The following is a 13,787-nucleotide window of genomic DNA, read 5'->3' as shown; positions in this document are numbered from 1 at the left end:
TGGCCTTGGCCCCAGCCCTTATCAGCTTTGGGCCTCCGTTTCCTCCAATCTGTAAAACGTGACGAGTAACAGTATGTTGAGTGTGGTTGTGATGATTAAAGGAGTCGGTACATGTGAGTGCTGAGAGCAGAGCCTGGCAATTACAAAGATGTAATGATAGCTTGCTTTTATTGCTAAAGGAGCAACACTGGTGTGCTCCTGGGTTCACCCTCCCAGTGGCTTGGTTCAGCTGGGTGGACCAGTGAGAGCCTGAGGCTGATGGTGAGCTCAGTCGGCTGTGTGGCTAGTATGACGGTCTTTCTTTCCTCATCATCCTAAGGATTCCCTGAGCCTCTCTTCTGGACTGGATCCTCGATCTCAGATTCCACATCTTGGTTTCCTCCCCTCTTTTCAGTGAAATGTGTCTTCCTGTAGCTTCCCAAGAAAAGCTGCTTGGGAAGTGACTTTTTTGAGACCATGCATATCTGAAAATATTTTTATTATATGCTCACACGATGTATGGTTGTCGGGTCAATCTTTTTTCTTTACCATAAACTGAATGGCACCTGTTAGATCCATGTCTTTTGCTCTTTGTCTGCCCAGGAGTTGAAGAATAGGTGTGGCTGCTACTCTCTATGGGAGGCAGTGTCCTCCACCTCCCTTGTCGAAGGACTCCGGAAGACGTAAATATCTGACGCGGGCTCCCTGACACGCCACCTATCGCAAGACAAGGCGGGAGGTCATTAACACTGTCCTTCATCCTCCATCCTTATGTTCACTTAGCAAACGCTTGCAAAAAAAGTGCCTGTCCTATGTGCCACGGACTGCGCTCTGGGCTGGGACATGTTTTGATTTGGGGTGACTAATTCGTGTGTATTTATTTTGACAGGTTTACGTGGAGCCCTCAGGCCATATAACGACACTAAGACTTTTCTTTCAAGCTGCTCTCCTCAACTAGGTCAGCATCCCTTACTTTAGTCAGCAGAAGCCAAACTCAATAGACGAGCCTGCCAAGAGAAGCCAAGGCAAGGACACAACAGTGGAGGCAGGTGTCACTGGGGCAAACAGCATAGAAGACCCATTGTCTAGGGCTGAGGGGCTCTGAGGCTCGGGGAAAGCTTACCTCACCTGCTCAGAGAATGGACCAGAACCTCTGTGCTCTGCTCACTGGGAAGCCAGCGGAGGTCCCCACTCCTCTCTCATGAGCCCAACTAGCCGGGATCCCAGAGCAGGAAACTCATACGGAGGAGAGTAACAGTATCCATCACCACTACAATATGGTTGTTATTACTGTTGCTATAGAAGCCAGAAGGGAAAGACCACGTCAAAGTGGCTCTTTGGAACACTAGCCCTGTGGTAGGGACTCAGCAACATTACAATATAACCCACACTTCTGCTCTGGTTCCCAGAGCTGTTTTTCATCATCCGTAAGTAGAATTACAAGAAAGGTGTCCAACTAAAAGTCAGGGCTACTGTCCTTAAAAAAAAAAAATTGTATTCCCTTTCTGACCCTGTGACATTACTTTAGAATTTATCCCAAGGAAATAATGAAAGGTATGAAATATTCCTGCTAGAATTATGACATTAATGAAACATGTGAGAAAAAAATGTAATTTTAAAGATATTTATTGAAGCACTGCTATAGAATTAAAAACTCAAAATAGCCTAAATATCTTACCGATTAAAAATTTGGCCAGCACCCTCATTCAGTGGAATGCTATCCAGCCTTCAGAAATTATGTAAGAGAGATGTGTCCATTGATGTGGAAAGATGTTTATAATGTATACTGTTTTTGTACATATATATGTACATGTATACATCTGTGTGTATGTGACTACACGTGTTCAGAAAGATTGACAGAGAAACTATCAGGAATTAAGAGTGGTTATCTCTGGGTTGGTGAAGTAGTAAATGGTTTTTTTTTCTTTTTCTTTTTTTTTTAATCCTATCTATATTTTCCACATACTTTGGTTTTTTAGTTAAAACACACACACACACACACACACACACACACACACACACCCCAAAAGGTATTTTGAATATCTAGGATAAGAAAGAGAGAAAGGGCTTCAGCAAAACCAAGGGCAGATCTTAAAAGCGGCATCCCCCAGAGGCACGATTTCCCAGCAGCCTCCTCTCTGCACGCCTCACTCCTGAAGCCTCTGGTTCCTGGCTTTCTGTAGCACAGGCTTGAGCACACCTGGCTGCAGGTGGCCAGGAGATTAAATGTTGGCTGTGGCCACAAGGGTCCCAGCCACCCATGTTAGGTTGGTGAGTCAGGGCTTGCTTTGTGCTGTTGCAAGAAGCATCCAAGCATCAAGCCTGGAGGTCACAGAAAGGTCATTTCCCATCAGAAGCCCTTACGAAGGTACTCATTAGGTACACAAAGCCTTTCCTTAGGGCAGTTTCTGGAAACCACCCCATGGTCCTGAACTACATTTCACCTGCCTTCCAATTAGCTTTTAGCTTAGATGCAACTGCTCTCATGTCCGGGCAACGAGGCACCATCTGCCCAAAGCTCGCTGCTCATTCTCAGAACAAGGTATTGACGGTCACTGCTGTCTGTTGATCACCTACTATGCACCAGACACCAAGCTAGACTTTTTATAGACATTGTTTCCTAACCTCTGCTATGCTACCAGCCAGATGCTATTATCTTTATTTTTCAAAGGAAGAAATTGAGCTCAGTGATTTGCCCAGCATCTCCTATGAAGGAGCAGAGCTGGGATTTGAACCAGATCTGTGTCACTTCACATCCACAAGGCTGCTTTTCCTCCCCTCCCCTCTGCCTTTCTGTCAGTAGTGCCCATTCCAGCAGCAGCCACTGTGCCTTGTGGTGAACCCGTTGTTTTTAGCTGTGTCAGGAGCTGGACCTCCCTTCCTTTGGGTCCCGCGGAGTGCCCAGCAATGTACTGGACCATCCTGGATGAGTGAAATTGAAGTTCAGGGCTGGTGAAACCATTTTTAGGAAGCATTCTAACTTTTTTCCCATGTTTCACCTCCCTCCACCTGCTGCCGCATCATCTCATATCAACCTTGGAGTAGGAGTTGTATTCCTAAATGCTATGGTAATACTAAAAATTCTCCCAACGCTGGAGGTTATTCTTAGCAAGTGGTGGGGGAGGGCACCAAGGTCTCCTCTGGTCGTTTCCTTATCTGCCTGTGTTGCCTTATCACCCACATCTCCCCACCTCAGTCCTCCAGCCCACTCAGTCAGGGCTGTCTTTTGTTCCCAAATGTTCCCACCTCCAAGGCTGCGACCCCCCCCATGTCTGCTGCCTGGACTGCCCACCATTGAAGAGGTACTTAATAAATAATCATTGAAGAAGTGAATGCATCATGAGTGGATGAATGAATGTATTCCACTTCATCTGGTTAGGTCCTGCCATTCTTCCAAGGTCGGGCTCCAGCCCCGCCATTTCTGTGAAGCCTTTTCTCCATGGCCCCAGGCCTCTGAGCGAGCCCTTCACTCAGGACACGTAGAACACGAGCAATCTCGGTGCTGTTTGTCACTCAGCAGGTGCTGTCTCATACCTGTAAGGTGTTTTGTGTGTCCTGCTTTATGAAAATGGAGAACGTGTTGTGTTAGTCAGGGACTTTGGAGCCAGAGAGACCTGGATTCAGGTTTCATTTGCATCACTTGCCAGATGGGTGACCTGGAAAAGTGGCTTAACCTCTCAGGCTCAGTTCCTTAATCTGTTAAGAAAGGGACAATGCCCACCTGCTAAGCTGGTATAAGAGCTAATTGCCCTTTCTCACAAATGCCAATGAATCAAATGACAAAATAATATGTAGAGCATGAGCTCACATTCATAAAAACAAGTGTTTCTTTTTGTAGAATTACATATTTATGGGTGGTTTGTGTATGAATGTAAGTGCAAAGTCGGGAAGAACACCACTGAACTACCAAAACTTACTGTTAATCCCACCATGACTCTCCTGTATAGCAGTTATTTGTGTATATATTTTATTTCCCTCCCCAAAGATTATAAGAATCTGAAAGGCAGAAACTGACTTTACCCGTTAGGATGCTAAGTATGCAGTGGTAATCACCTCAAAGTCTCAGATGCTGAAACAGTGAGGTTATTTCTTGCTTGTAATGTATGTCCATTGTGGGTCCAGAAGGCACTGCACATCAAAATCACTAAGGGATGCAGGCGCCAGACCATCTCAAGCATTACAGGCAGAATGTGGAAGGGAAAGGAGAGAAGGACAAAGTGTTTGCTCATAGGTCTTGGCCAAAGCAAGTCACATGGTCACACTGAACTTTAAGTGGGCAGACAGGTGTGATTTTCCCATGTGTCTGGAAGGAGTAGGAGTCCAAGTATCTGAAAAGTACTCAGCTGACTAACCTGCTGACTTCACTTCATGTCTCTGTATCAGGGATGATGCTGAGCACATTGCAGCCACTCAGACAAAACAGATGACTTAAAGCAGCGCAACAGAATTCAGGTGCTGTTCAAGGCTCTGGAGAAAAATATAAAAATGAGTAAGACTTAGCCCACTTAATAAAAAGTTCATAAAAGAAAAATATACAGGCTCAAGCAGTTACGGTGGGTGTGGTGAAACAAATGCTCTCACAAAATGATAACATCCTATGAACATGTATTAGTTTTCTGTGGCTGCTGTAACAAGTAACAACACAGCAGCTTAAAATAACACAAATTGATTAGTTTACATTTCTGTAAGTCAGAGTTCTAACACCGGCCTTGTTGAACTAAAACCAAGGCGTTGGCAGGTTGCATTCCTTTCTGGAGGTGCTTGAATTTATTTCCTGCTTATTCAGTTAGCTGGCAGAATTCAGTTCCTTGGGGTTGTAGGACTGCAGTCCCATCTTTTGTTGGCTGTCAGCTGAGGAATGTCCCCAGTTTCTAGAGGCCATTGTGTTCCTTGGCTCATGATCGATCCCCTTCTTCGATCTTCAAAGCCAGCAACTGTGGGTCTGGTCCTTCTCTTTTCTCATCTCTCTGACCCACTTTCCTGACTTTCTCTTCTACTTTTAAAGGCACGGTGATCAGATGGAGACCACCCAGGTAACTCAGGACACTCTCCCCACCTTAGAGTCCTTAATCTTAACTATACCTGCAAAGTCCCTTTCCCATGTAAGGTAACACATGCACAGGTTCCAGGGAAAAGGGCGTGGCTGTCTTCGGGGGACTATTATTCTGCTTCCCACAGGGTGTTTTAAAAGTTATATATACATAAATATAAACTGTATATATACGCATATGTATATTATATATGTATATATTTATATGTGCATATATATTGTATAATTAAATAATTCATTGTGATTGCCAATGAAGGAAAGATTAATTCCAAATAGGAAGACTTAACTGGGCTGGAAGAAGTTTATGCAAACTTGTTGTGGGCAGTGGGGGGGATCCCGAGCTGAGGGTAGAGCACACAGAGAGAGGACAGTGAGTCTGTGCTGGTTGTGTTCACAGAGCTGGAAGTGGGCGAGTGTGCCTGCGGTGACGGAGGGGAGACATGGGAGCCACGAGGCAGGACAGGACGGTGAGGAGGGCTGGACTGGGTGAGTCTGGTGAAGCGGCAGGTTGCTGGAGCCCAGAGCCTCGGGACTGTGAAGTCAGATAGACCTGGGTTTGAGGCTCAGCTCTGACACTTAGCTGTGTGATGATGAGCAGGTGACAACCTCAGTGAACCTCAACTGCCTCAGCTGTGAAGAAGCTGCTGACAATAGCGCCTATTTCGTAGGGTTGTTGGGCAGCTTAATTACAACAACCATTCAAAGTGCTTAAAATTTAATGAAGGGTGTTGTGTTACCATTACCCACCATGTCCTTTCTGTGCTTGGTTGGGTCACCTGCACCGCGGGGACAGAATCTGGGAGGACCAGACAGGTGGGCTGTGGGAGAATTCTGCCCAGCCTCCTCTCCTACCTTCAATGCCAACCCCATGGATGGCGTGGATGAGTTCCCCACACACCAGATGCCCTCACTGTACCTTGTGGAGAGAGCCTGCTTCTGTCTACAAAAGCTCTCCCTCTGTCCACCCTGAACTTGCCCTGGCACCTGGTTAACCATGATGGACCAGGGGACGGTACCAAGACCAGTCCTCAAACAAAATCATGTTCCCATGTCTTCAAAGGAGGCTGGGCCATCTCTTCTATCTCCGAATGCTTTTACCAACACATTCTTCTATGAGCCAAGGCAGCGACCTTGGTATGTCTGGATCTCCCTTTCTCGGTCTACAAATTCTGGGCCATAAATACAGACATGGAAGTCCCACACAACTGAATTGCTGTCAGATGTCCAGAACCCATCTTCGGGGAAGTGAGGAAAGGACATATATATGAACATATATATGTATATGTGTGTACATAAGAAAGCAAATAGGCTTTGCAGAATTATCGATTTAGATACATGTCATATTTCTAAGCTAAAAAGCAGAGGAAAGAGGGAAAGCATGTGTAGCAGAATTAACAATAAGTGCCCAGCCCTGAATTTTCTCTGCAGGGCTGTAGAGCTAGTGTAAGTCCTTCTAAATGGACAGAACAGGGCGTCAAGCCCTGACTGCCCCAGACGGGGCAGGCTGCAGGTGCGGGCGATGCCTTCAATCCTCACCACCCACTCCCTCCACCCCAACCATGACTGTTTTCATCCTAACAAGGTAATAAGTAATAACTTTAGAAAATACAGATTATTAAACAACAACAAAAAAAATAAAGTTTATGTGCCTCCTACCTCCTAGATAAACTACAATTAATATTTCATAATGTCATTTCCATTTTATTTCCACACAAATACTTTTCAATGTAACCAAAAGGGAATGACTTTGCAGATGCTATCTTGAGAAAAATGAATATTTATTAAGCACCTGCATGTCATCTCCCTGAACCCTGGTTTCCGGCTGTGCGCCTCCCAAGGTATTTGTAAACTGGCACTATAAATGTAAACATATTCAATACATGTTAACAATTATTGTTATCATAAGCAAGAATCACAATTATTGTTATCTTGCTTAATTATCACAGAAACTCTGCCAAATTATTCCAGATGGAAAAAAACGGATGCTCAGAGAATCAAGTCATGCAATCAATCAACCTACATAAATTATAAGGGGTAAACTTATAAAAACCCAAATTTATTTGATTCCACACCCAATCTCAGTGCTTCCCCAGGTGATGAACAAGAAAAGAAAGCAAATCTTCCACAGGAGGTTTTCAGTCCAGGATAAGAGAGTTTGCTTCAGAATCTTTTCAAAGTGCATCAGCTGAACTGATTCGTAGCCAATTGCTTCCACCCAGATTAACTGCTCGAAGCTTTCCCTTTGGAAAAAGAACTGCAAGAAAACCACAACAATTCAAGGTGGCTTTTCCGAACCCTGGTCACCTCCAGTTTCACCTGGTTCTTCTGACTTCCAATTACAGTCAATTCCTTTCTAATAATAGTAACTTGAGCACAAATAAGAAGTCTTCTGTACCAATCAGTTACTCCTAAACCCCTTGTCAATGCTTTGGGGTTAGCTACTGCGCCCTTGCGCCTCCCTAGCCCCTCATTAGAACACATGATGGAAAACCGACTTGAACAAAGTTCAGCTATCATTGTCATCCATCTGCACTTTATTAGACTTGATTCTCTTGGTGCACACGGGCTCCCGGCTAGAACGGCTTGGGCAGGTGGTCACCTTTGCTGCTCTGCCTCACGCACAGTCACCCGTGCGTTCACACACGCACACGCACACACACGCATGCATTGAGCCGCTATGAGTCATGTGTCTGAGTATCCCAAAATCTGGCACCACATGCTGGGCCGGCCCAGACCACACCAGGGTAAAGGCTGACTTGGCACACAGCTTGGCTGTCTGAGGAATGTAGATTCAGGTGGAATTAATTAAAGGAGAACTGGTTTCCAGCTCTTAATTAAAGTGTTACACCTGCATCCAAGTTTGCCGCTCCTCTCTATTCCCCAGAGTGAACTAGTGACCAAATCCAAGCAAGATAAGGGGCTTGGGGGCCGCACCAGCATGATCCTCAAGTTCACCTGGCCTGCAGGGTTGAGTGAGGAACTTCTGCCCAAAGAGCCCCGTTGCTAAAGTAGCTTGTCTACTGCTGATGGTGACAAATGCCTGGAATTCTACCATCAGAACTTCATCCCTGTGAATTACAGCTTTGGAGCTGCAGAAGACCCTCTGTTACAATGCACATACCTGGGGAGCGCGACAAAGTAAGGCTTATTTATCAGTAGTGCATTCATGCAAATTATTGCATTGGAAGATCTCATTACTTAACATGGCCCTCGGGACACCAGGACACATAAGTCTGCATGGGAGGCTCTACCAAGATAACTGGATTGGAGAGCCAGGCAGTAGGAGAGCCTGGGACCCTGCAGAGGAAGGTGTGAGAGCAGAGCTGACTTCATAACCTTAATTTCCATTGGCTGATGGAATCACTGAGCTGCAGACACGGCTGGGTGACCTTCGGCAGATCCCTGGCCTGTCTTGGTGACTTAGCCACGCCCCAGAGGTGATTGAGGTGACCTACAGCACTGGGCAGCTGGGTAAAGAAGTAATTAATGGCTGTGAAAGAGCCTGAAAACACCAGGTTTGTTGCCATGCAAGGCGTGATTGTTAAGTCATTAGGAGGACTGGCTAATTATTATTTCAGAAGTTGCTGGTGGAAGGGGGTCGCCACCTGTTGCTCTCCATGGGGAAAACTTGGACAGGGGATGGGGAAGGTAGAAGGGATACAGGTGTAGCTCTCACCGCTTGCTCTCAGCCTGTGCTGGAAAACTGGTTTTTCTGCATCCACAGTAAGCAGCCTGCGGAACAATGTTTCACGTATCAGGATGTATGAGGACCAGGAGTCCGTAATGCGTTTCCTGGGCTTCTGATCTGGCTGTTGGTATTTTCACCATGACCCTACCTGGCAATTAGCTCTCCCAGGAACTGGGAGTACCAAGCACTGACAAAAGGAACTGGTCTGTGGTGACTCACGCTAACCATCCTTTTTTGGATGGCCCAGGTGGTAGGTATGACTGAGTGCTCCAGAGATCAGGTAGGGTGGTGGAGCCCAAGAAAAGTGTGGTTAAACTCAGCCACTAAAGAGATGTGTGACTTTCTACAAATTATTTCCTTAAACTTCTGAGTCTTACTTTCTTCATCTACAAAACTGGGGGAAACAAACTCTGTCTCATTTTTCTTCTATAAGGATTGGTGTAAAGACTGAACTAGGCAACAGATATGAAAGTTCTTTGTGCAGCATAAAACACTACTTGGATACTATCTCAGTGTCTGTGATCTTCAGTGTCAAGGTCTGAAACCAGATCTATTTCTCCCAGAAGCTTTTCCAAACTTTATTCATGGAGCGAGAAGTCATGACATTTGTCCCAGTGAATAAATGGGGAAGAAGATGCTTCAGAGGTGTCATAGGAAGAAGCCTTATTTGACCCAGTGAATCTCACCCAACAGTCCGTCATGAGCACCTGAAATTTCGAGCTCTTGTCAGTGTTTTCAATGAAAGGATTTTCCCTCCTGGAGGTGCATGTTTAAAATGCCTACTTAATAGCCAGCATGACAATAAGATGGGGGAAGCATGGGAGAATTCACAGTTATCCACTGATGGATGAATACAAACTGGTTCATCCGATCAGCCAGTTCCCCAGCATGACCCTAACACATGGGACTTGGGGTGGGTAACTTTTAATGAACGGGAGGGAGAGCTCAAGGAAGCAGCAGCCCCAGAGAGCCACAATAGAATGTTGGGTGCCCAGAAAGGTGCAGAGAGGGGAATTCTGTAAAGAGAAGGGTGAGAAATAGAAACATGTTATTCCTATTGATAGTAAGACTTTCCCATAACCCTCTGCAGATTGGAGATTTTGTGCATGTTTTCTCTCCTACTCCTCACAGCAGCTTGGTGCATTATTATTATTTCCTTTTTATACAGAATAAAAGCTTCAATGACATGCCCAGGGGTGTAGATCAAATGTGTGGTGGGGGCAGGACTCAGATGCAGGTCCTGAGTCTCTAAGTCTGTGCTTTTCCACCACACCCTCGTACCATCACTTCACATCTTACCTGGAGGGGACACTCTTTTCTAATTTCAACTTACCCAGCCCTAAAGATTTTATCTTTCCTTCTCCTAGAGAGTGACTGAGACATTGGAGATGCTCAGGTAAGTAGTTGGCTCCTTCCTTCTCCTTTCCCGTCTTAGTCCAACCTGTTCAGTGGAGGAATAATAATAGTTAACATCCACGGAACATTCCTATGTGCTGGGTGGTCTGCATATAATATATGCAGTTCTCACAACAATCTTTAAGATCGATCTCATATCCTCAGTCTATAGAGGCAAAGACCGAGGCTTAGAGAGTATGAACAGCTTGCCCAAGGTCACGTAGGTGGTAAACCGGTGAGCCAGGATTCCAGCCCAGGTCTGCCTGTCATTAAAGCCCATATAAGAGGCGTTGTCATCAATACACAAAAGCTATCAAGTGACATCTTTTTCTTCTTTTTTCAAGCTAGCTGTTCTCCAATTCCCATTCATATGAAAGCTAAATTCTTAGAAGCTACCTTTTCTCATAAAAACTTCTGTTCATATTTTCATAGGGCCTATGAGAAAGAGTTTAATATATTATGTACATAGAAATAGAATTCCCTATAGTGAGGGACATTTTCAACTTTGCTAGGTAAAGTGGTACCAATTTAGACAGCTACCCATGGCATATGAGAGAACTATTATTTTCTCTATTTCCTAGCCAGAAACGTAGCACTGTGAAAGTCTTAATTTTTTTCCAACCTACTAGTGTGTGGTTTTAATCTGCATTCTCCTGATAATTAATAAGGTTGAACATATTTTCAAGGGTTATTGGCCATTTGTGTTGCTTCTTCAGTGAAACACCTATTCACAACTTCTGACTACTTTTCTATTGGGTCATCTTTTTTCTTGACTTGTGGAAATTCTTTATATATGAGATAATCTGGATACCAATTCTTTGTGGATTATATGTATAGCATATATTTTATCTTGCTTTGTGACTGGCCTTTCACTCCATAGTGCCCTTCAGTGAACATATTTTATTTTTAATACACTGAATTAAGTTTTAAAGAGTTCTACTTTTGTGTCTTATTTAAGAAACCCTCTACTACTCTGAAATTATATGATATTTTGTATTATCTTTAGTTTTTAAGTGCTTAAATAAGCAATGTTTTTGAACACTCTTATTTTAATAATTTATTGATAAATGTTTTGGGGTTTTCTGGTAGCCAATCATATTGGCATATCACATATGACAATCAGAGACTAGTAATATTTGTGTTTCTGTCCTTCAACACCAACTATTTAAATTTGTTTTTCCTGACCCACTGACCTTGGGTGAAAGTTTCATTAGAAGTGGTGATAGTGGGCACTGCTGTCTTGTTCTTGATTTTGCCATTGAATAGGATGCTGGCTGTAGGTTCAATAAGCTCTTTTCAGGATAAGGAATTTCCCTTGTAGACTAAATTTAATAAGATATTTTACATGAATATGTGTTGAATTTTATCAATGCTAATTCTATATCTATTAAAGATATAAGTTCTTTTTTCATCTTTTAATGTGGTGAGTTACATTAATTGTTTTTCTAATATTAAATCAACTTTGGAGGGAAGTAGGTATAGCTCAAGTGGTAGAGCACATACTTAGAATGCACAAGGTCCTGGGTTCAATCCCCAGTACCTCCTCTAAAAATTAACAAACCTAATTACCCTCCCCCTGCCAAAATGAAATAATTAAACAATACGATAATTTTAAAAAATCAACTTTGCATTCCTGGTATGAAGTCACATCATTTTTATACATATGGTTTACTAAGATATTGCATTTACACTGAGTGAAATTAGTTGTACTGCCCTTTCTCATACTTAGCTTACCTGGTTTTGGTCATAATGGTCATAGGAGCTTCATAAAATCAATTGATGAGTATTACCTCTTAGCCATTCCTCTAAAAGAGTTTGCCTGAGAATTAGAATGATGGGTTCCATGAATAGGGTGATAGAATTTCCTGTAAAACCATCTGTGCGAGATGTTTTATTTAGGGGCAAATATTTAATGCCTGATTTATTAACTTTAATGGTCACAGATCTTTAATTTCTTCATAAATTGGTTTTGTTCATTTGCACTTTTTGGTAGTTATCATTTCAGTCCATTTTGTCTGTGATTTCAACTTTGTCTTATCATCATCAGTGTAGCTTTTGCTGCATTTCAGTTTGGCCCCCTTTTGTCATTTCTAACATTTTTAAGGACTTCTCTCATTTTCTTCATCCCTCTTGTCTTTTCTTCTTCTTGGGTGCTATGACGTTTACCACAATGATTTCAGCTATTGAGTCCTTCGTGTTTATCCTGCTTGTGAGTTGTTGAACTCTCTCAACCTAATTGGTTTATTTCTTAAAATATGAAAAATGTTTAGTTCTTAATATCTTCTGAATATTGCTTTCTCCACATCTTTATGTCCTCTCCTATTGCAACTCCAATTAGGTATGTTAGCTTTTCCCAGTGTATCACCATCTCAGTTTCCCCTTTCATCCTCCTGTGTCTCAACATTTCTTTCATATTTCACATATCTTGACATCTACTTGCTACATATTTAGATTATTTCTTCAGATTGATCTTTAAGTCAAATAATTAACTCAATTTCTAGAAGGATTGTGCCTCATTACTTTTTTTAATTTCTAGAAGTTCTATTTGATTATTATCCAAATCTGCCTGGTCATCATATTCATTCATCATATTTTTAATATTTAATTTTTATTCTGTATCTGTGAGTCAAATATATTCATTCTTTAGGGGTCTGTTTCTCATTTATTGTGGCTTTTTTTCTCATGCATATTGGAAGTTTTATGTATGTGATATTAAAACATTACCTATGGATATTCTTTGTGGTTGGATTTAAATGGCAGTCCCCCAGAGAAGGTTAGTATTTGCTCCTGCCAGTTACTTGAGAGAACTAGCTCAGGAACTACTCTCGATATTTGGTTTGAAGTATTTTGAACCACGCAGGTAGTATGAATTTGAATCCAAGTTCATACGAGGACTCACATATGGATAGGAGCTCTTGAAGGAAGCAAGTTTTCCCTCTACTCAGAGCCAAAGCTGAGACAACCTCCTTTCTTGCTAACCTGCTTGCTGGGTGGATCCTGTTTTCTGAGCCATTATTTCACTGAGGGAACAGCCCTCCTGAGGCCCTAATTTTGCATAGGAATCTCTGTTCTGACTCCCACCTTGAGCATTCGCAAGTCCTGTTCTTGTCTTCATTTGTTACAAGCTCCATTTGTTACAAGCTGTCAAAAATAAAGAAAACAAAACAATTTAGGTTATAAATTATTGGAGAAGCTGTCAGATGTAGTGCTTCGTTCTCTCTGTGGGATTGTATTCCAACTTTGGATTTAGCATTTGAGGGGATCTCTTCTTTTCCTGCAAAATCATCTAGGTTGCTTAAAAGATTTTTATTTTATCTTTTATCCAGCTTTTCTGATTTTCCCCTTCCATCCTTTTCTTTTCTTTTTTTCAGAAAGATTTTACACCATCCAGTCCTCTATGTTTCTGGGAATAGAAATCCCCATAATGTTCTTTACCATCTCTCCCTCCTTGTCCTTCCCATCTGGAAAGCCCTCACTTAGCCTTAAGTTTCTCACTGAGCTGTTATCTCTTCTGGGGAACATTCACTGCCCCCTCTCCCCACTGCCCCCTTCGAAAACAGAATAAATTAGTCCATTGTCTGTGTCCTCAAATACTTGGAACATACTTCTAATAAAGATCTCCCACACTTTTCATTATAGTGATTTGCTTACCTGCCTTCTTCCTACTGTCCTGCA

At 42.8% G+C, this 13,787-nt stretch overlaps 1 long non-coding RNA gene across 1 annotated transcript; it reads right to left on the bottom strand.

The window, feature by feature from the left end:
• Nucleotides 1-497: 497 nt before the first annotated feature.
• LOC116666602 lies at nt 498-13,248 on the bottom strand. Its single transcript, XR_004323543.1, has 4 exons — nt 13,194-13,248; nt 10,051-10,158; nt 4,332-4,446; nt 498-696 (listed from the first exon to the last, which is right to left on the bottom strand). It is a non-coding gene; the product is annotated as an uncharacterized LOC116666602 (long non-coding RNA).
• Nucleotides 13,249-13,787: the final 539 nt, after the last annotated feature.

This window comes from Camelus ferus, chromosome 10 (genome assembly GCF_009834535.1).
Source record: "Camelus ferus isolate YT-003-E chromosome 10, BCGSAC_Cfer_1.0, whole genome shotgun sequence".
NCBI lineage: Eukaryota > Metazoa > Chordata > Mammalia > Artiodactyla > Camelidae > Camelus > Camelus ferus.
The sequence above is the reverse complement of the archived record's forward strand: the minus strand, read 5'-3'. Positions and strand labels throughout refer to the sequence as shown.